The sequence below is a fragment of the Mobula birostris genome, chromosome 21 (assembly GCF_030028105.1).
Source record: "Mobula birostris isolate sMobBir1 chromosome 21, sMobBir1.hap1, whole genome shotgun sequence".
Classification (NCBI taxonomy): Eukaryota; Metazoa; Chordata; class Chondrichthyes; order Myliobatiformes; family Myliobatidae; genus Mobula; species Mobula birostris.
In genome coordinates this window covers 10,237,204-10,260,621 of record NC_092390.1, presented here as the reverse complement: position 1 = coordinate 10,260,621, position 23,418 = coordinate 10,237,204, and the positions used below count along the sequence as shown (strand labels likewise).

The window sequence follows — 23,418 nt, the reverse complement described above, 5'->3', positions numbered from 1 at the left end:
GATAGTGGAGGAAGGGAAGTCCCTTTCTTTAAAAAATGAAGACATCTCCCTCGATGCTGGGGTCAAAGCAACATTCACAACACGGTGGAGGAACTCAGCAGGTCGGGCAGCATTCGTGGAAACGATCAGTCAACGTTTCGGGCCGGAACCCTTCGTCAGGATTGAAGAGGGAAGGGGCAGAGGCCCTATAAAGAAGGTGGGGGGAGGGTGGCAAGGAGAAGGCTGGTAGGTGCCAAGTGAGAAATCGGTAAGGGGAAAGATAAAGGGGTGGGGGAGGGTTAGCAGGGAGATGATAGGCAGGAAAGGTGAAGAAGGAATAGGGGAAAGCACAATGGGTAGTAGAAGGAGGCGGAACCACGAGGGAGGTAATAGGCAGCTGGAGGAGGGGACAGAGTGAAACTGGAATGGGGGAAGGGAGGGGAAGGAAGGGGGAGGGAATTATCGGAAACGTTTCTACGGACCGGAGAAGGGGCAAAGACAGGTTACTGTTACCTCCTTCACATTCCCATTCGGATATGTCCATACATGGCCTCCTCTACTGCCGTGATGAGGCTAAACTCAGGTTGGGGGAGCAACACCTCATATACCGTCTAGGAAGTCTCCGGCCCCTTGGTATGAACATAGAATTCTCCAACTTCCGGTAATTCCCTCCCCCTCCCTTCCCCTATCCCTATTTCACTCTGCCCCCTCCCCCAGCTGCCTATCACCTCCCTCATGGTTCCGCCTCCTTCTACTACCCATTGTGCTTTCCCCTATTCCTTCTTCACCTTTCCTGCCTATCCCCTCCCTGCTTCCCCTCCCCCACCCCTTTATCTTTCCCCTTACTGGTTTTTCACCTGGAACCTACCAGCCTTCTCCTTCCCACCCTCCCCCCACCTTCTTTATAGGACCCCTGTCTCCGCCCTCTTCAGTCCTGACGAAGGGTTCCGATCCGAAACGTTGACTGATCGTTTCCACGGATGCTGCCCGACCTGCTGAGTTCCTCCAGCATGTTGTGCGTGTTAACATGCGAAGGCTGGAAGCTGGGTTTGCTTATCAGAAGCTTTTCGAGACGCACGCCATTGGGAGCATTTAAGAAGTGTGAGTTTACACCCACCACCACCCCCGGCTATAACAACCTTAAGGAACAGATACTGAATAAAATACCCGCATGTATTTACAATGTAAACAGCATTATAAAAAGTGGTTTAAAGCGTTTACAGTGAATGCAGTGCAGTGACTGAGGGAATAGATAGAGCAGGGGACTATCTAGATTGATCAGATTAACTGCCCGGGGGAAGAAACCTTCAAAATGGCGTGAAATTCTGTTTTACTATTCTATCAATGCAAATTACCTGGGTCAAACATCGCATGAAGTTTGCCAACAACTAACTTTCAAGTAACGGTGAGTTTGACAGCACGGGACCTGTGGGGATAAGGGAAGCGATTTGTCACAGTCATATTTACACAACCCAGCTAACTATTCCTCCCGATGTGTTCAACAGACTTCCAAGGTGATGTCTTTGAGTCTAATCCAGACGAGCCAACACCCAGGACAAGAGGGAATTGCGCATCTTTTGCTTTGTTGGGTGTTCGGCCCGCTTTCATCTAATCGATAAAATAAATCGGGTAAATGGATCCACACAGAGGCACTGCAAATCGACAGGAACACGCGAATGGACATGTGCATTGAGGAACCTCAGTGTTCGCTCGAGTTGAGTTTCTCTGAAACTCCACCGGGAGCTCAGCGTCAGATGGCTGAACTCCAGACGGCATCGCTCTCCAGATCTCAAGAGCCGCGGCAAGGTGACGATGTTCGGAGAAGGTATTCTATGGCGATAAGGTCGAGGGGGAAGTTCCAGACAGAGAGCGATCCAACCAAGACGGCAGTGGAGCCGGCGGAAGATGTTGACACGTCAATACGGCAGTGAAGGTGGAGGAAGGCTGCAGCGGTGAAATGTCTCCAGTCGTGTGGCACTCCATGTCACTGGACCCTGACCCCGTTTTGTCAAGGACTATGCGGTGGCCGCCCGTGCATCAGCCTCCCCATGTTAAACAGAGTCATGCATTCTCTATTAAGGGTATCTACCCGAACACCCCGGATTAAGACTCGTGCGATGAGCAAGTGGCGAAAGGGGAAGGGATTCTGAGGTCTGGAAGTGGATCCCGAATCGATCTCTACAGCTTCCTGAAGACCCATCGATAGACAAACTCTGAATGTTGAAAAGGCTGGGGTGATTTAAAACTTCAACCGCACCAATTAACTGCATAAAATACGCACACCTATTCACACTATTATAAATAATGACGAAAAATTGGCCGTAGCATCTCCAGGTTTCACAACACCTCGTTCGAGAGCTACTCTTAAGGTCATAGACTAAGCAACGAAATGGTCTGCTCAAAGCAGAGATGTTCATATAGTTACTCCTTTGCCTGGGTTTTCCCCGGACAACATTGAAATCTTGTTCAGTTTTAAATCATTTGGATGGACACAGTAACTGTGTCCCTCTCTCGGCGGAAATCGCCGTCAAAGCTCTGATGCCTTCTGTTGTCCAATGAAAACCCAGAGCACAAAGGATGCAACAACACCAACGGAGATCAATTAGAACAGTGATTTGATTTGCACTGTGTTAATATTGACGGCATCCAAAGAAATTGGCAATGTCCCTGTTACGATATCTAGGCGTGCAGAATAAATATAATCATAGAACAATACAGCGCAGTGCTGACCTTTTAACCCACTTTAAGATCAATCTAACCCTTCCCTCCTACATAGCTCTCCGTTTTTCTATCATCCCTGTGCCTACCTAAGATTTGTCCCTAACATACCTGCCTCCACCACCATCCCTGACAGGGTGATCAAAGCACCCACCACTCTGTAAAAAAAAACCTGCCTCTGAAATCCCTCCCAAACATTCCTCCACTCATCTTAGCAGTAGCCTTTGCTGTCCTGGGGAAATTGTGCTGGCCGTCCTCTATCAGGTCACTTCTCATCCTCCTTCACTCCAAAGAATAAGGCCCAAGCTCACCCAACCTATCCTCGTAAGACATTTCACTTTAGTCCGGTCAGCATCCTGGTAAATCTCCTCTGAACCCTCTTCACATCCACTTTCCACATCCTGACAGTAATGAGGCAACCAAAACTGAACTCAATACTTCAAGTGTCATCTAACCAGGGTTTTATAGTGCTATATCAACACCTTGCAGCTCCTGAGACTTACGTCTTCTTGACCATCCTGTCAACTAGTGACAGCCCTACCAACCTGCTGCAGCGTAGGCCTAAACCACGATAAAAGAACAGACAATCAGTGGCCTCTTTCTGCTCATTAATGCAAGTATCTAATCAGCCAATCATGTGGCACCAACTCAATGCATAAAAGCATGCAGGCATGATCAAGAGGTTCAGTTGTTGCTCAGACCAAACATCAGAATGGGGAATAGATGTGATCACAGTGACATTGACTATGTTGGTGTCAGCTGGGGTGGTTTGAGTGTGTCAGAAATTCCTGATTTCTTGGGGCAGTTCTCTGGGTGAAAATGCCTTATTAATTAGAGAGATCAGAGGAGGATGGCCAGAATGCTTCAAGCTGCCAGGAAGATGACAGTAACTCATATAACCACATGCTACAACGGTGGTGTGCAGAAGAGCATCTCTGAACACATCGAGCCTTCAAATGGATGGGCTACATCAGCAGAAGACCACGAACATACACTCAGTGGCCACTTTACTGGGTACAGGAGGTAGTAATGAAGCAGACATTGAGTGTATACTGAATACTTACTATGTAGACAATATTCAAACATCTGCAGAGTGCATGTTACAGTAAATATATGGCTAAAAATTACACTGTGCCAATGTTTTAAGTGTTAAGACTCCCAAAAAAGATGTATAATATAAACGCCTCACATTCATATGAAACTTGATCGTGCAAATTGCTAGATTCTACCCAAGACATTGTACTGGATAGAGCAGCCCTGCACATAAATATATATTGATGCATCTTACTTATACTATACATATCATATTATGTATTTTGTCTGAACAACCGGGGAAAGAATTCCTTTCTATGTAATGGACTGCGGGTTTCAATTTGGTTAAGTTGGTAATTCCAGTGCAAGTCAGTATAAGTCATCTGGATCAGGACAAAAGGTTGGCAATTTCCAGCACTAATTTATGTCCAGGGCAAATCAAGCCTACCCAGCCTTTTACCCTTGTTAAAAAAAACTACATCGCTCTGGAATAACACATACAAAATGCTGGAGGAACTCAATAGGTTAGACAGCTTTCACCCCAAAATCTTGGCTGTTTATTCATTTCCGTAACCTGCTGACTTCCTCCAGCATTTTGTGTGTGTTGCTCTGGATTTTCAGCATCTGCAGAATCTCTTGTAGTTATGATTCATTCCTCTGGAATGTGTCTCTGGCCACAAATCTGACCACAATCCCAGATAGAACTGATCATTGTTGTGTGTTTCTGCCAAATGTAAGTTTTTGGACAGTTGGAAAGAGAATTAAAATTAAGCTTTTTTTGGTAGACCAAGCATGGCATGCTGGATTCTTGCTAGCAATTCGCTGCTTGGGTTCGATTTAATAGTTCTTAAGGTTGAAGTAGATAACCTTTTGAAAGATCAGAGCTGTGGGGATCTGGTGCAGAAGCAGAGATGAGGCTTGGGCCAGTCAGTCTTGCTTGGATTGAATGGAAAGGTATGCTTGAGGGGCTGAATGGCCTACTCTAACCCTGTTTGTCTAATGTTCTTTATGGGCAACTATCATCCATAACTTACAAATCAGAGGAAGGTGCAGGTTGAGGGCAAGATAAAATGAGAATGAGAAAGAGAGAGAGTAGATTCATTCCGATCATTAGCTGTATCTTGAATAATTGGCATACTAATAATGGGCAACACTGAATTAATGCCCACAGGTATACCAGTTCCCTTTGGTTAATTTTTGTTGCATCTGGTTGTGAACTGGTTTGTGCCACCAGAGAAAGGCAACATTGTGTGTTGTGTAGTCTTTGGTTGACATGACTGTCACTGAAGGTCACTGGTGGAATGTTAAAGCAGTGAGAAACGGGTGCCACACTTGAAGAGCTCCAGGCTTCCTTACTCCCTTTGCCTTTTGAGTGTGGGGCTACCTGGGTTCTGGCTCACTGCAGATGCAAGGCAAATTTCCTCCTTGTTACCTCACCTTTTCTAGTGCAGTGTTAAGGCAGCGATGGAAGCCTCTCTGTCATTGCCAGGCATTCTTCATTGTAAAACACCTCTCCTCTGTAAAACACCTATCAATGTGTTCTGCTTCAAGGCACTAGCCTTTTATGAGATACGGGTCTCTTTAAGCATTGCAGTGCACCTTTAAATAATGTGAGTTAGTCATGATTGTGTCCATAAAGATGTATCCAGCCAATGTAGTTATTTATCATTGCTTGATACTGAAATCAACATGGCTTGTTGCCTGTTTTCCACAAACGAAAATGGTGATGGATTAACTTCACAGCTCAGCCCTCAAACCTGCTTTCACTGAACTTAGTCTGTACTCGGAGATAAAATACTAAACACAACCACTCAGCTTGAGGTCGCCTGCTCTTTCTTGGAGACATCATAGCTTCCATGTGAAATGCTTCATCGGTGACATCGATAGATCTGAAATCTTCACTCACATCTTGAGATCATTTTAATATAGGGATGTGCAGTTTACACACAGTCCCTGGGAATAGGTCTGCAGCTGCGTAAGATGCAGTATTGTTATAAACACACTGTAATATGTGGCAAACTGTACGTAGACATAAAACACGGAACACTATGGCACAGTACAGGCCCTTCAGCCCATGCTGTTGTGTTGACCCTTTAAACAACTCCAAGATCAATCTAAGCCACCCCTCCTACATAGCCTTCAATTTCTCTTTCATCCATGTGCCAATCTAAGAGCTTTTTCTAAGTGTCCCCAATGTATCTGCGTCTACCACCACCCCAGCACCTTCCATTCTCCGTGTAAAAGTCCCATGTATTTATTTATTGACATACAGCATGGAGTAAACCCTTCTGGCCATTCGACTGGTGCTGGCCAGCAATCCCCCAGTTTAATCCTAGCCTGAACACAGGGCGATTTACAAAGACCAACTAAGCTACCAACTGGTAGGTCTTTGGACTGTGGGAGGAAACCAGAGCACCCATAGGAAACCCACTCAGTCACAGGGGAAATCTCCTTACGTGCAGTGGCAAGGATTGAACCCAAATCACTGGTTCCATAAAGCGTTGTGCTACCATGCTGCACCTCTGTATGGGAGGAGGGGGGATCTCTGACAACCCCCTATACTTTCCTCCAATCACCTTGAATTTATAAGCCCTCATATTTGTCATTTCCGCCATGGGACAAAGTGTCTGGCTGTCCACACAAACTTTTGCCTCTTATTATCTTGCACACCTCCAATCAAACGACGTTTTAATAATCTGTTCGGTCATGATACTTATCACTTTAGTGTCAGGGTGGAACATTTTCTATTCTGTATGAAAGGTAATGTTACAGTTGATCTTTGGCAAGATCCCAGGGCAAAGCAGAGCTAAACCTCCCTGAAGGAAGAAACCAGCTAAGGTGTGTAGAAGTTGGAATGTAAATCGAGTTTATATACACCAAGGGATCACCGGCCATAGATTCAGATGTTTTGACAAGGCAGATGTTATTGCCCGCATTCATCTAAACATTTGACACTTAACTGCTGCAGGAGGAGCTGTTAATGCATGCATCTGCACAGGTACAGGAGCCTGGTTTGAGTGCTAGAAGCTTGAAGTCACTCACCTTCTGGTAGCAGATTCCGTCTGTCTCTCCTTTTATACCTTCTCCTGGAGATAGCTTCACCATCTTCTTTCAAGAAGAGCCACCACCATTCAGTCTCTCCTGGCCATCATCTCACGCAGTATGTGAGCTGTACAACCAGAGGGCAGAGCACTCTGGATTTGATGTACGTTAGTGTTAAGGATGCATACAGCTCCTCTCTCCTCCCCCCACTGAGAAGGTCAGATCACAACCTGGTGCATCTAAAACCCTGCTACGTGCCTCTGGTGAAGAGTAAACCTGCAACCTCGAGGACAGTGAGGAAATGGTCGGAGGAGGCTTATGAGGCGCTCCAGGGTTGTTTTGAGGTGACAGACTGGCAGGCACTCTGTGAGCCACATGGAGAGGATATTGATGGGCTCACAGAGTGCATCACTGATTACATCAACTTCTGTGTGGACTGCAATGTTCTGACAAGAACTGCCCCTTGTTATTCAAATAACAAGCCATGGGTGACAAAGGACATTAAGGACATCCTGAACGCTAAAAAGAGGGTGTTTAGAGATGGAAATAGGGAGGAGCTGAGGGCAATACAGAGGGACCTGAAAGCCAGGATCAGGGAGGCTAAAGACAAGTACAGGAGGAAGCTTGATTCGAAACTCCAGCAGAACAACATGAGAGAGGTCTGGAGGGGGATGAGGACCATCACTGGGTTCCGGCAAACTAGCAACAGAGGAACAGAAGGCAGTGTGGACAGGGCCAATGAACTTAACCTGCTCTTTAACTGATTTGACATTGTGGCCCCTGCCCATCCCACACATGAGCCATCTGTTGTCGGCCCCCAACCAACACATATTCCACTCTCCCCTCCTACCCCTCCTCACAGTCCCCCATCCTGCTCTCATGACTATACCTCTTCCCCACACGAAACCACCATGGTGGGCTTCACAGCTCTACAGATGAGAAGACAGCTGAAACGTCTCAACCCAAGCAAGGCTGCAGGACCGGGTGGTGTCAGTACCAGGATGCACAAAGCCTGTGCCCCTCAGCTATGTGGAGGGCTTCGCCATGTACTCAACCTGAGCCTGAGGCTCCAAAGAGTTCCTGTATTGTGGAAGACGTCCTGCCTCGTCCCTGTGCTGAAGACGCCGCGCCCCAGTGGCCTCAATGACTACAGACCAATGGCTTTGACCTCCAACATCATGAAGACCCTGGAGAGACTTGTTCTGGAGCTGTTCCGGCCTATGGTCAGGCCACACTTAGATCCCCTCCAGATCGCCTACCAGCCCCGACTAGGAGTTGAGGATGCCATCGCCTTCCTGCTGAACTGTGTCTATGCCCACCTGGACAAGCCAGCAACTTCTCCAGTGCGTTCAACACCATCCGCCCTGCTCTGCTGGGGGAGAAGCTGACAGCGATGCAAGTGGATGCTTCCATAGTATCATGGATTCTTGATTACCTGACTGGCAGACCACAGTACATGTGCTTGCAACACTGTGTGTCCGACAGAGTGATCAGCAGCACTGGGGCTCCACAGGGGACTGTCTTGTCTCCCTTTCTCTTCACCATTTACACCTCGGACTTCAACTACTGCACGGAGTCTTGTCACCTTCAGAAGTTTTCAGATGACTCTGCCATAGTTGGATGCATCAGCAAGGGAGATAAGGCTGAGTACAGGGCTACGGTAGGAAACTTTGTCACATGGTGTGAGCAGAATTATCTGCAGTTTAATGTGAAAAAGACTAAGGAGCTGGTGGTAGACCTGAGGAGAGCTAAGGTACCGGTGAACCCTGTTTCCATCCAGGGGGTCAGTGTGGACATGGTGGAGGATTACAAATACCTGGGGATACGAATTGACAATAAGCTGGACTGGTCAAAGAACACTGAGGCTGTCTACAAGAAGGGTCAGAGCCGTCTCTATTTCCTGAGGAGACTGAGGTCCTCTAACATCTGCCGGATGATGCTGAGGATGTTCTATGAGTCTGTGGTGGCCAGTGCTATCATGTTTGCTGTTGTGTGCTGGGGCAGCTGGCTGAGGGTGGCAGACACCAACAGATTCAACAAACTCATTCGTAAGGCCAGTGATGTTGTGGGGATGGAACTGGACTCTCTCACGGTGGTGTCTGAAAAGAGGATGCTGTCTAAGTTGCATGCCATCTTGGTCAATGTCTCCCATCCACTACATAATGTACTGGGTGGGCACAGGAGTACATTCAGCCAGAGATTCATTCCTCCGAGATGCAACACAGAGCGTCATAGGAAGGCATTCCTGCCTGTGGCCATCAAACTTTACAACTCCTCCCTTGGAGGGTCAGACACCCTGAGCCAATAGGCTGGTCCTGGACTTATTTCATAATTTACTGGCATAATTTACATATTACTATTTAACTATTTATGGTTCTATTACTATTTATTATTTATGGAGCAAATGTAACGAAAACCAATTTCCCCCGGGATCAATAAAGTATGACTATGACTCTCCTTCCATCCTCTCTACAACTTAAAACTTATTTTATAGAACATAAAACAGTACAGATTCCCTGTCCCTGCAGATCAAAAGAGGGATCTTAGGGTTTACATCTATAGATCCCTCAAAGTTACCTCGCAAGTTGATAGGGTTGTAAAGAAGGTGTATGGTATGTTGACCTTCATTAGTTGGGGGATTGAATTCAAGAGCCACCAGGTAACGTTGCAGCTTTATAAGACTCTGGTTAGACCATTCAAGAGTCTATACTGCATTGTAGTGTTCTATGTCAAGAACTGAAGGACCAGGGATACAAGTTACCCACAGCATAATCACTTCACTCGTTCATTTGTTATGTGCCGTGCCATATGACATGGTCAATGATGGTCTATCTATGACAATGATTGTTCTTGGCAAATTTTTCTACGGACGTGGTATGCCATTGCGTTCTTCTGGGCAGGTGACCCCAGCCATTATCAATACTCTTCAGAGATTGTCTGTCTGGTGTTGGTGATGTGGTATTTGGAGCTTCTGTAGCTCTGGGTTTTTACAGAATGGGGTTGCTAACCCCATGCCCAACCCTCCTCCTGTCACAGCCGGGCTTGGGACCATCCATGGAGGAGTCCAGACAGCATCAGTGGAAAAGAAAACAGATTTAATGTTTCAGGTATGAAAACGCTACTGGGTTTCTCCCATACTTTCTGTTTTCATTTCAGATGTCCAGCACCTGTAGATATTTAAACATAATTTTCTAGTTCTCTATAAGATGGGCATGAATTTTGCAGGCTGTAGTATGGTAGAAAATTTTGGAATGGAAAATAAAGTTAGAGTTGAGTGGTGTGAAGGTTTGCAAGGACAGATGGTGAAGGTTAACAAGGAGTGCAGTGATAATGGTAGATTTGATGGTTAAGAATGATAAATGATGACTAAAAAGGCAAGCTATCTCATAAAGTACCAATGATCGCTTCATCCTTGATGAAGATGGCAGTGTTTGCCATTGAAACATCAGTTATAATTGATACCAGTACTCGGCTGGAAGCCTGAAAAGAGTTAGTTGCCATATACGCCGGGAAAGCACTAGACCTTTTTTCAGTTACTCGGGTGTTAGGCCAGGCATTCATGCACATGTTGATGGGAATATGGAGAAAGTAACAAAAAAAACAATTTTGGATTAGTGTAAATGAATATTTTGTGGTTGACACAGACTTTCTGGGTTAAAGGCGTTCCTGTGCTGAATCTCTCTCTAATTCAATAACTATATGAAATGAGAATAATGAAAGGATACGGTGAACATACATACAATAACTCAATGCCTTTTCTGAATGCTTCTTGCTTTATCAAATAGTTGGAGGTAGTCATAATATGGAAAAGTTGAATGCAATGATGAACATAATATGCACCTGATGGTGAAATAGTTTATTATTGTAAACCCAAAACTCAGTCTCATATTTAATCCCACTTAATCTCATTTAATGGTGGTGCCCTGGCTGCCACATGTACTGAATTCATTCCTTAAGGAATGCATTTAAGATGCTGCTGCACATAGCAAAACCAGCAATTCTGTTCCCTTGGTGGTTTATTGTTTGATTGAAATATTTTTCTCCCTTGATAATAATGAAAAGGGATAGGATTTGCACTCTGTGGGACATTGTACAAAGTCTGGCTGTCCCTAAATGCTTCTCAGCTAATGAAGCACTTTTGATACGTTGACAATGAATTGTACAGAAAGGTGGTGACCAATTTGCACATAATGAACTCAGGCAAACAGCAATGACATAATAACCTGATAATCCGTTAAACCTCCTGGTCTCCATCTGATGTACTACCTACAGCTGACAGAGTAGATGGTTAAGAGTTTCTGCATCGCCGTGTGTGTAGAACTTCCTCTGTGTCGCATGGGAATATCAACCTAGATTTTTCAGTCCGGTCTCAGGTGTGGGCGCCAGGCCTCGAGCTCTTCCTCCTCCTCTCCGTAGGCTGTCTCATCGTTGTTGGTGGTGAGCCCCACCACTGCCGTAACATTGGTGAATTTAACAATGTAATTACTCGGGTGAATAAACTCCACCAGCTTTCCACGCAGGCAAGGAGCTGCTCCCTAAACACCGGATAAGAACAAAGGCAACTATGGCCACAGGCATCAAGGTGAGTCAGAATCAGTTTCATTTATTTGTCACACGTACATCAGAACATACGGTGGATCTGCTGTTTGCATTAACAACCAACACAACCTAAGAATGTGCTGGGGGCAGACCGCAAGTCTCGCCAGACATTCTGGCACCAAAACATAGTCGCCCACAATGCTGAGTAGAACGAAACAAGCAACAAGAACAATAACAACAAAACAAACACATGTGCTGTGAAATTTGCTGCCTTGCAGTATCAGAACAGTGCAATACATAAAAAATTAGGATAAGTTACAAAAGAAATATGAATAAATCACACACACAGAATAGAGCCATGCCACCACTAACCCCTGACAACCCCAGTTTAACCCTAACCTCACAATGACTAATTAACCTACCTGTTACAGTGGAGGAAATCAATGCATTCCATGGAGAGGACATGCATTCTCCTTACAGAGGATGCTGGCATTGAACTCTGAACGTGGTGCCTCAAGGTGTAATGGCATCACACTTCCATTTACGCCCGGTGAGTAAATAAAATAGTGAGGTAGTGATCATGGGCTCATGAACTGATCAGAAGTCTGATGACAAAGAGGAAGGGAGCTGATCCTAAAATGTCGAGTGTGGGTCTTCAGGCTCATGTACCTCCCCTTTGAAGGTAGCAATGAGAAGAGGATGTGTTCCTGATGGTGGGGGTGCTTTTTAATGAGACTCCGTCTTCTGAAGATGTCCTCAGTAGTGAGGAGGCTAGTCCTTATGATGGAGCTGGTTAAGTCTACAACCCTCCGCAGTCTTTTTTTGATTCTTTGAAGTCTCCATACTGGACAGTGATATAATCAGTGAGAATACTCTTCACGGTACATCTGTAGAAATTTCCTAGAGTCTTTGGAGACATAGCAAATCTTCTCAAACTTCTAATGAAGCATATATGCTGGTGTGTCTTTTTTGTCATAATATGCTAGGTTCAGGATCTTCTGAGGTGTTGACATACAGGAACTTGAAGAGTGCATTGCTGATCCCCCAAAGAGGACTGGTGTGGGTTCTCCCGACTTCCCCTTCCTGAAGTCCAGAATCAATTCCTTGGTCTTACTGATGATGAGTGCAAGGTTGTTGTGACACCATTCAACCAGCTGGTCTATCTCACCCCTGTATGAAAGGAGACGACATCTACACTGGCCTTTTCAGTACGTTCTTCCTATGAACACATGGGTTTCCTCTGGGTGTTCCTGTTTCCTCCCACACTCCAAAGCTGTTAGTAAGTGATGGGCATGCTACGTTGGTGCCAGAAACATGGCAACACTTGTGAGCTAGCTAGCCTAATACTTGTTGATTTGATTGATGCAATTGATGCACTTTATGTTTCAATATACATTTGACAAATACAACTAATCTTTATCCTTTTTACATTTATTTTACAGATGCCAGAAATCGGAGAAATAAAGATTATAAAGATTGGTTGGGTTGAGTTGTCTTCTGATGTTGGCTTTCATCAACCATGCGAGGAGACTTCGTCAGTGCGCTGGTGACTGTGGTGTGTCGTCCATATGCTTGGCCTTTACATACCTCTCAATCAGCTGATTGGACATCATTTGAAGAACCTAATCATGATATGGGGAGGAAATCTCATTGCTGATTAGTTGTGTAGTGAACTTTGTATGTTGTGGTCTGGAATTTTGCCTGCATTGGCTCATAAATGGGATTGAGGTCTACATGCTTGTTTACAGAATTGTTTGTGGAAACCCATGCTTCTAGGAGTTCTCTTGCATGTTGTGTGTTTCTTGTGTCATGACTTTCACTGATGCCCAGTTGAATTTGTGTCCCTCTTGATATTCATGGGTAGAGACGAGGGAGACTTGGTCTTGCTGCTTCACAGTCAGTTGATGTTCATGGATAGTTTTCTCCCAGTCCGACCAACATAGTATTTGCTGGAGACCCCACAAGCCCCCATGAGGATTAGCTTTATCTAAGATAAGTAAACAAGATGGTGGAGAAACTCAGCAGATCAGGCAACATCTGTAGAGGGAAATAGACAGTCAACATTACGGATCAACACCCTTCATCTGGACTGAAAGACAGAAGAGTAATAAGCCAGCACAAAGAGGTGGGGGGAGGGATGGGGCAAGAGATGTCAGGCAATAGGTGGATCCAGATGAAGATGGGGTAGGAAGATAGAGGAGAGAAGAGTGAAGTGGAGATGGAGGAGAGTAAATCAGAATTGGTATCAGAATCAGTAACATCACTGACGTATGTCGTAAAATTAGTTAACTTTGCTGAGTAGTACAATGCAGTACATAATAATAGAGAAAAAACTGAAATGCAGTATGAATACACACACACACACACACACACACACACACACACACACACACATATTAGTTAAATTAAAAAAGCAGTGCAAAAATTGAAATAACGAAGTAGAGAGGTAGTGTTTATGGGTTCAATGTCCATTCAGAAATCAGATGGCAAAGGGGAAGGAGCTGTTCTTGAATCATTGAGTGTGTGACTTCAGGCTTCTGTACCTCTTTCCTGATGGTAGCAATGAGAAGAGGGCATGTCCTGGGTTATGGGGGTCCTTAATGATAGACGCTATCTTTTAGAGGCACTGCTCCTCTTGTGGATGACCTAGGTACTACAGAAGCCAGTGCCCATGATGGAGTTGACTAAGTTTACAACTCTCTGCAGCTTACTTCGATCCTGTATAGTACCACCCCTCCTCCCAAACCAGACAGTGATGCAGCCAGTTGGAATACTCTCCACAGTACATCTGTAGAAATTTGCAAGTGTTTTTGGTGACATACCAAATCTCCTCAAACTCCGAATGAAATACAGCCACTGTCTTGCCTTCTTTATAGCTGCATCGATACGTTGGGTACAGGTTAGGTCCTCAGAAATATTGACGCCCAGGAACTTGAAATTGCTTACGCTTTCTATTCTGATCCCTCTACCAGGACTGGTGTGTGCTCCCTCGTTTAACGCTTTACAGAGGCTGGGAGGTGAGAGGTGGAAGTGGCAAAGTACTACACAAATAATGTGTGCCAGTTATATGTCTTCATGACATAAAAATGGAAACAATGGGCAAGACAGATATTAGTTTAATGGGAACTTCTGTTTGTAATTTCTATTCTTATTTTCAAATCCATCTATGATCTTACTCTTGGTGATCTCATTCATCCCCTTTTAACATTTTAAGATACCTAAGCTTCTCCAATTCTGGCTTCTTGGCTATCTCAGAATTTAATTGGTCCATCACCGGTTTCAGCTTCCAAGTCACTAGGATCAGGAATTAGCTCTTTAAATCCCAAGGCTTTCTTTGCTCTCTTTCCTCGGAGACACTTTCTAAAAGACACTGCATCTCTCTGACCAAGGGTCTGGTTACTAGCCCGGGTTTCCTCTGGGTGCTCCGGTTTCCATCGAGGTACCAAAGGCGTATGGGTTAGGGTTAGTAAGTTGTGGTCATGCTGTGTTAGCCTACGGCTGGCACAGTATTATAGCAGTTCCAGTGATCAACAATCAGGGTTTGAGTCCCGCTACTACCTACAAGGAGATTGTAGGTTCTACACGAGACCACAGGGGTTTCTTCTGGGTGCTCAGATTTCCTTCCACATTCCAAAGACGTCCATTTAAGGATAGAGAGTTGTGAGCATGCTAAACTGGCGCCGGAAGTCTGGCAACACCTGCAAGCTGTGCTGCCCCCCGTCCATCGGACTGTGCTGGTCATTGACGCAAATCAAACATTTCACTCTATGTTTCAGTGTACATGTGCTAAGTAAAGCTAATCTATATCTTCTAATCTTCATAATCCCCTGTGCAGCTCAGTGTGAAATGCTGTTTTGCTTTATGATGCTTCTGTGATCTGCCTTTGAACACCATGTTGTGTTATACAGGTGGATAGGGTGGTAAAGAATTCATATGATGCACTTGCCTTTATTACACAAGGAATTGAGCTCAAGATCCAGGAAGCTACATTGCAGCTTTATAACTCTCCAGTTGGGCACATGGCCAAGTGGTTAAGGCGTTCATCCAGTGATCCGAAGGTCGCTAGTTCGAGCCTCAGCTGTGGCAGCATGTTTGTGTCTTTGAACGAGGCACTTAACTACTCATTGCTCTAGTGTCTGTGCGAGGAGTGGCGCCCCACACAGACTTCCAATCTGCACCTTGTAAGGCATGAAAATGCCAGACGCAGGCCTCTCATGGTCTGAGTTGACGTGCGTCTGGAACTGCATACAGTTCTGACCATCCTATAATAGGAAGTCAGTTGAAGTTTTGGAGACAGTGCAGAAGAGATTCAGTAGGATGTTGCCCAAATTAGAGAGCATGTGCTATAAGGAGAGGCTGGACAAACTTAAGTTGTTTTCTCTGGAGCAGCGGAGAATGAGGGGAGATCCGACAGAGGTTTAGAATGGGTGATATGGTAGTGTAGCATTTAGCGTAACACTTTACAGCGCTGGTGACCTGGATTCAATTCCCTCTGTTGTCAGTAAGGAGCTTGTACATTCTCCAGGCACCTGTGTGGGTTTCCTCTGGGGGCTCCGATTTCCTCCCACATTTCAAACACGTACGGTTAATTGGTCACATGGTGTAAGTGGGCAGTGCAGACTCGTTGGTCCAGAAGGGCCTGTAACTGTATTTCTGAATAAAAGATTTTGATAGGCATAGATAGATATCCAGTATCTTTTAGTCAGGGATGAAATGTCTAATACCGGAGGGCAAGCATTTAAGGTGAGCAAAGGTAAATTCAAAAGAGATTTGCAGGATAAGTTTTTCACACAGAGAGTGGTAGGTGTTGGAATGTGCTGCCTGAGGCAGACACAATAGGGACTTTCAAGAGGCTCTTAGAGAGGCACATGAATATGCAGAAAATGAAAAGGTACTGATATTGTGCAGGCAGAAGGGGATTACTAAAGTAATTAGTCCAGCCCAGCATTATGGACAGAAAGGCCTCTCCCTGTGTTGTGCTATTCTGTCCTGTTCTATGTTAAAGGCATTACGTAAACCAAACGTACATGCTGAATTAAAGGATTGAAAAGATCAAGAATTTGTTTTGTAATCTAGAACTTTGAGTTAATATAAATGTTTAAAATATTTTCCAAACATAATCAAGCAGCATTATGCCTACAATAAAAACCGGTTGGAAAGTAATTTTGATCAGTGTTCAGAAAGTTTTGCTGCCACATCTGTAGTTAGAAACTGCCTTTAATGTAAGAAGAAACTCAGGGTGCTTAGGGCAAACAGTTGTTAATCTATGGTCGCACTAATTGGGAGAGTTTTTGCCAGATTGTCGAAAGAAGTGGGTGGGAGAAATATTTGTAGCAAAAAATGAAAGTAAGAAAAAACTGCAGATGATGGCAGTCTGAGATAAAAACAGAAAATGCTGGAAGTGCACAGCTGGTCAGGCAGTATTGGTGGAAAGAGAAAAATGGTTAGTATTTAGGCTGAAGGATCAAGAATCAACTTTATTTGCCATACACAGTACATTTACATGTATTAAGAATTTGGTGTGTTGCTCAGGGCATGAGGCCTTTGGCTGGTTGGGTTAATCATGGACATTACGTCCTAGCTGTCTATGTGATACACAAGCAAGTACACCATCCAGGGCAGTACGATATGGAGAACAAGCTGCTGCCCATTTAACAAGCTCCCCCTCTCCATGCAACTGATGAATCTGACCAATACATTTTGGCACCAGCATCGTCTCAGGATTTGCTAGTCAGCATTGAACTGCATTAGACTTTCCAGCTCTGGACCTCTCCCTTGGGATTTACTCCCGAAGCCTTCCCCATTTTGGGGATAGACGCAAGGCAGTGGAGGTTTGAAATCAGAGTTTTCCTTCTACTAGATGAGCTGCCAGCTGCGGCTGACGAGCCTCATCTGCCCAAAGTGATTGGCTTTAAGGTGCTAGTAACCCGGCCTTGCCCTTTCTTCTGTCATTAAAAACAGTTCTGTTGGGCTTAGTAGCAAAGCCACACGTGAAGGCCAGGAGATGGATTTGGCTGTCAGAGGCTATTTGAGGTGCACGCCATTGACGGTTTATCCCCACCACCTCCCCCGGCTATGACAACCTAAAGGAACCACAGGCAGCACACACTCAGGGCACAGCATGCAACAAAGGACAACAATACTGAAGATCTATAAAGAATAAAGACTTATATAACAATAAAGTCCAGATATGAAATAAAATGTGCATAAATACATCAATACCGGCATGTATTTACAGTGTAAATAGCATTATAAACAGTGGTTTAAAGTATTCATAGTGCAGTGACAGGGCTAATGGATAGAGGACAGTGGGGGGGGGGGGGGGTTCCAACTAGAATGGTTGGTCAGATTAACTGCCTGAGGGGCAAGAAAATCTAAGATGTCATAAAGCACTTTTCTGAAGGGAGCTTTTGGAAATTACACTACTTTGTAAAAGTTTTGTTGCTCCTGGAGAAAGCCCGAAGTTCTTATCAATACCCAGGGGGGTGGTGGGTGAGTGGGGTTTTAAACAGGCTGGAGTGGTAACTACACTGTGGAGCTCATCACAGGTAATGATCCAATGATGTGAAGGACAATCCCCTGTTGCCTGGTGACAATGCCATTCCTTACCATCCCAGCACCTTCTTTACGTGGAAATTATTTGGGTAGACTTCAGTTCATAGAATGATCTGGGAGATGTTCCCACATCCACAACATTGCTCACAAATTGCCTTTTTGTTTTATCCTTTGTACATCGAGGTGACCGGCCCAATACAGTTACACTCTGACATCATAAACACAAGCGATTCTGCAGGTGCTGGAAATCTAGGACAATGCACACAAAAGGATGGAGGAACTCAGCAATTCAGGCAGAACCTATGGACAGGATTAAGTAGTCAATATTTCAGGCTGGGGTCCACACAAATCCTAAGGTCAGTCAGAGGTTAATTGAATTATTTTGGATGAAAGCTTGACAGGGTCTCAGTTTGGGGCCAGCAGCGGAAAAGGTGAGTGGTTTCAAGTTCCTGGGCATCTACATCTCAGGCCATCTACCCTGGTTCCAACACATCGACGCCTAACAAAGAAGGCATGCCAGTGGCTATATTTCATGAGGAGTTTGAGGAGATTTAGTATACCACCAATGACTCCATCAAAGTTCTTCAGTTCTACAGAGGAGTGCATTCTGATTGGTTGCATCACCACCTGGTATGGACTCTCCAATGTGCAGGGTTGGAGAGGGTTATAGGCAAAGTCATCTCCATCACAAGCACATCCTTTCCTACAGTCAAGGACATCTTCAAGAGGGTGTGCTTCAAGAAGGCAGCATCCATCATTAAGCACCCTCACTATCTAGGACATGCCCTCTTCTTATTACCATTTGAGAGGAGATATAGGAGCCAAAAGTTTCACACTCTGTTTTCAGAATAGCTTCTACTCCTCCACTTCAGATATCTGAATGGTCCATGAACCCATGGACACTACCTTGTTATTCCTCTATTGCACAATTTATTTATTTGTTTGCTTATTATGATATAACTCGCAGTAATTGTTATGTCTCTGCACTGTACTACAGTCACAAAACAACAAATCTCATGGCATACCCCAAAAGACCTGATTCCTTAAGTTTGTTACTGCTGGGGGTGGTAATGGGGACAAGCTCCCACTACCTATTAAATGCTCCCAATGGAATGCGCCTCAAATAGCCACTGACAATCAGCTCCTGGCCTTCACATGTGGCTTAGCTACTAAGCCCAGCGGAACCGTTTCTACTGACAGGAGAAGGGGCAAAGGCAGGTTACTGGCCTTAAAACCAGTCACTTTGTGCAGATGGGGCTTATCAGTCATGGTTGGCAGCTCATCTAAGAGAAGGAAAACTCTGATCTCAAACCTCTGCTGACCTGTGGCTCTACCCACTCACAGTGAAGGCTTTGGGAGTAAACCCCGAGGGAAAAATCGGGAGCTGGAGTCCCTAAGGCAGTCCAGCATTGAGTTCAACACTGACTGACAACTCCTGCAACCTTCTGGTACCAAACTGTATTGGTCTCTGCCGTTCCTTTGGGTTCATCAGGTGTGCGGAGAGGGGGAGCTTGCCACATGGGCAACAGCCTGCTCTCCATATTGTACTGTCCTAGCTGGCACATCGAGACTGCTAAGCTGAAGTATCCATGTTCAACTCTGACCGACGGAAGCCTCAGATTCAGATTCATAAAACCATAAGACATAGCAGCAGAATGAGGCCGTTCAGCCCATCAAGTCTGCTCTGCCATTTCATCATTGCTGATCCATTTCCATCTCAACCTCATTCTCCTGCCATCTCGTAACCTTTCGCGCCCTGACTAACCAAGAACCTATCCACCCAATGGCCTGGTTTATTATTTAAGTGATAGCAAATGACATAATAAATTATCTAAGTGTTAATAAACCTGATTCTGCTTGTACATTTCACACCTTTGATCAGTTGAACACTATGAGGCAGAACTTGGGTTTACCACATACAGCAATATAAACCGTGACAATATGGCAGGATGCTTGCATCCTGTCTGATTTTCTTTTCTGCAACAGAAGCCTTTACTCAGTCCGTCTCACACTTCCAGGAAAACTTCCACATTTTCTATCTGACAGTAATGCTGAAGCCATTGTATAAATATAATTCTCCCAATAAACGAAGCTTGCCATGTGGCTACTGAAAGCTAAAAGTTCAAAGTTCAAAGTAAATTTATTATCGAAGTACATATATGTCATCATATACTACCCAGAGATTCATTTTCTTGCAGGCATTCACAGTAAATAGAGAGAAACGCAACAGAATCAATGACAAACATAACACAACAGAGACAGACAAACAATGTGCAAATGACATCAAACTATGCAAACACAAAAAGAAAAGGAAAAGGATAATAATAAATAAATAAACAATAAATATCAAGAACATGAGTTGAAAAGTCCTTAAAAGTGAGTCCATAGGTTATGGAATCAATTCAGTGTTGGGGTGAGTGAAGATATCCCTTCTGGTTCAAGAACCTGATGGTTGAGGGGTAATAACTATTCCTGAAGCTGGTGGTGTGGGACTTGAGGCTCCTGTACCTCCTTCCCGATGACAGCGGTGGTATAAAACTAAAAATTAATCTGTCTGTTGGAAGTGACACAAGCAAGGCAAAATCTCACTCTGCTGTAACAGCAGTATGCACTTCACGTACTTACTTGCAAGCTAGCATAGTGGTTACTCTAATGCTATGATAGCAGCAGCCAGTGAACCGGGTTCAATTCCTGCCATTGTCTGTAAGGGGTTTGTATGTTCCAGTTCTGGTTCAGCTTTATTTATCACACGTACATGGAAACATACAGTGAAAGGTGTTGTTGACGTTAACAACCAACATACCTAAGGATGTGTTGGGTGGTCCTCACGTGTCACACACACTCCAGTGTCAACATAGCATGCCCACAATGTTTGGCAGAACAACACAGATGATAAGTTTTCCAAATGATTGGGTAGGATTCCTCTGGGTGCTCTGGTTTCCTCCCACATTCCAAAGATGTATAAGTTAGGGCTACGAAGTTATAAGCATGCTAGGTTGGCACTGGAAACATAGTGTCACTTATGGGCTACCCCCAGCACAATCCTGAGACTGCGTTAGTCGCTGATGCAAACGACTGTGTTTTGATGTAGATGTGACAAATAAAACAAATCTTTCTTTAATTCTATTAAAAATGAAGATCATTTTTACTTTTCAAGTCATACAATACTGGAGATAGAAAGGTAAAGTCAATTTGCAATAATAGGTTGTAATGTGCCAAAAGATCGTAAAGGAAGCTTTTGGCACATTGACCTTAATAAATCAAGTATTGAGTACAGGAACATGAGGAAATCTGCAGATGCTGGAATTTCAAGCAACACACATACAAAATGGCTGGTGAATGCAGCAGGCCAGGCAGCATCTACAGGAAGAAGTACAGTTGACGTTTTGGGCCGAGACCCTTCGTCAGGACTAACTGAAAGAAGAGATAGTAAAAGATTTGAAAGTGGGAGGGGGAGGGGGAGATCCGGAATGATAGGAGAAGACAGGAGGGGGAGGGATGGAGCCAAGAGCTGGACAGTTGATTGGCAAAAGGGATATGAGAGGATCCATTGGACGGGAGGCCTAGGGAGAAAGAAAGGGGGAGGGGGAAAGAAAGGAGTTGGGATGTAATGTTGAAGTTGAATAAGGTGTTGGTAATGTCTAATTTGTAGTATTGTGTGCAGTTCTGTAACCTACTTGCAGGAAAGGTATCAATAAGATTGAAAGAGTACAGAAAAATGTTACAAGTATGTTGCTAGTATTACAAGGATTAACCCTTAATAATAATTATCAGTTAGGCATAGAGGAAATCTGTATTTACTGACAAGTACCTTTATGGGCTCAGTTAACAAACACATAAATTTACAAAAACTCAAAACCCTTGTGCACACGCACTAGGATTCCTTGACCCTCCATGAAGTGAAAAGATAACACCAGGAAAAGGAGTCTGTGCAGGCCAGGCCTTCATAATCCCGATATAGTCTCCAAGTCTCCGACATGGGTCACCCACATCTGTGATGGTTGGTCTCCACAGAATCGTTGCTGCTTGTGCTCCCAAAATCCTTAAGCCTTATTCTTTTCCTTATTCAATCAACCTCTGATGTTTTAATTTTGTGGGTTCAAGGTCACCTGACTGACCTGTGTCAGCTTCTCATTGGATGTGGCCCAAGTCCACAAGCGGTATTGCTTTATGATTCTCCCTTTAGCATTGTGCCTGCGGTGATATCTTCTGTTCTGTTCAACTCTGTCTAAACCAATCCAACCAAGTCAGCCAAACACTAGCCCCAGATGACCTGATCACAGGCTGTTCCTTCTGCAAGCCTTTATTATTTACATAATAAAGAGCTTCCTATCTGAAAATGGTCTCAGCAGAAGACTCATTGTGTCCATATTCAGTAGCTCAGATGAAGTTATCCCTGAGCAAGAATCAGTTCATAAAATGGCAGCTGCAAGAGCAGTCTCACAAAATGGCTGCCTCCACCCTTGCACCCACAATGCAAGACTTTTGTTTTCTCTAATTCCACAGCCATTGCTTAATTCCTGATCACTGATCAGTAGATTGTAGTAGTTTCTGGGCAATTCTGGGACTTGAGGGCCTGAGTGATAGGGAAAGGATGAATAAATTAGGATTCTAATCCCTGGAGCGCAGGAGAATGAGGGAAGATTTGTTAGAGGCATACACAATTATGAGGGGTATAGATAGGATAAATGGAACAGGCTCTTTCCAATGAAGCTGGATGAGAGCAAAACTAGAGGTCGTGGTTTAAGTGTGCTTGCTGTGTACAAGTGCCACCTTTAATCGGGAGCTCAAGATTTTGCAGGTGAAATATGAACCTGCAACCTTCTTCCCCACTAAACTGCGAATAACAGTCCAGAATGTCTGGCACGAATAGTAAAATGTAGTTCACAGGTAACGTGACCCAACTTTCCATCTGGATGCTGCTGGTTGCTTTATTAGTAATTATATTGAGAGAGTAATAGCTAGGCACATGGATATGTGGAAGGAAAGGGTTGGAAATTATGTTAGAGTAGGTTAAAGAGTCGGCACAATATGGTGTGTACAGAAAACAGAATGAACTTTATCTGCAGTTTTATTTATGAAATTCACAAACAAAGCTGGATGTCAAAGTGCCCTTTAATATGTAATTTAACTTTAAACATTCTTTCATTTATTTCAAAGGAATACTCTTCAATATCCCATAATACCCATTTGCACATACTTCAATGAGTTTCACCCAGGGATTAATATCATGTAATTACAAGGATCCTGAATGATCAAACAACAGAGTTTCTTTATTGGACAGGCTAGATGCAGGAAGATTGTTCCTGATGTTGGGGAAGTCCAGAACGAGGGGCCACAGTTTGAGGATAGAGGGGAAGTCTTTTAGGACCGAGATTAGGAAAAACTTCTTCACACAGAGAGTGGTGAATCTGTGGAATTCTCTGCCACAAGAAACAGTTGAGGCCAGTTCATTGGCTATATTTAAGAGGGAGTTAGATATGGCCCTTGTGGCTACGGGGGTCAGGGGGTATGGAGGGAAGGCTGGGGCGGGGTTCTGAGTTGGATGATCAG

General features: G+C 44.4%; 1 protein-coding gene across 1 annotated transcript in view; it reads left to right on the top strand.

The window, feature by feature from the left end:
• Positions 1-12,797, top strand: part of LOC140185581 (homeobox protein Nkx-3.2-like) — a 90,855-nt gene extending 78,058 nt beyond the window's left edge. Inside the window, exon 5 of the transcript XR_011882661.1 lies at positions 12,753-12,797. The gene's annotated coding sequence lies outside the window, so the exon portion shown is untranslated. The remainder of the gene's footprint in view (positions 1-12,752) is intronic.
• The last annotated feature ends 10,621 nt before the right edge of the window (positions 12,798-23,418 follow it).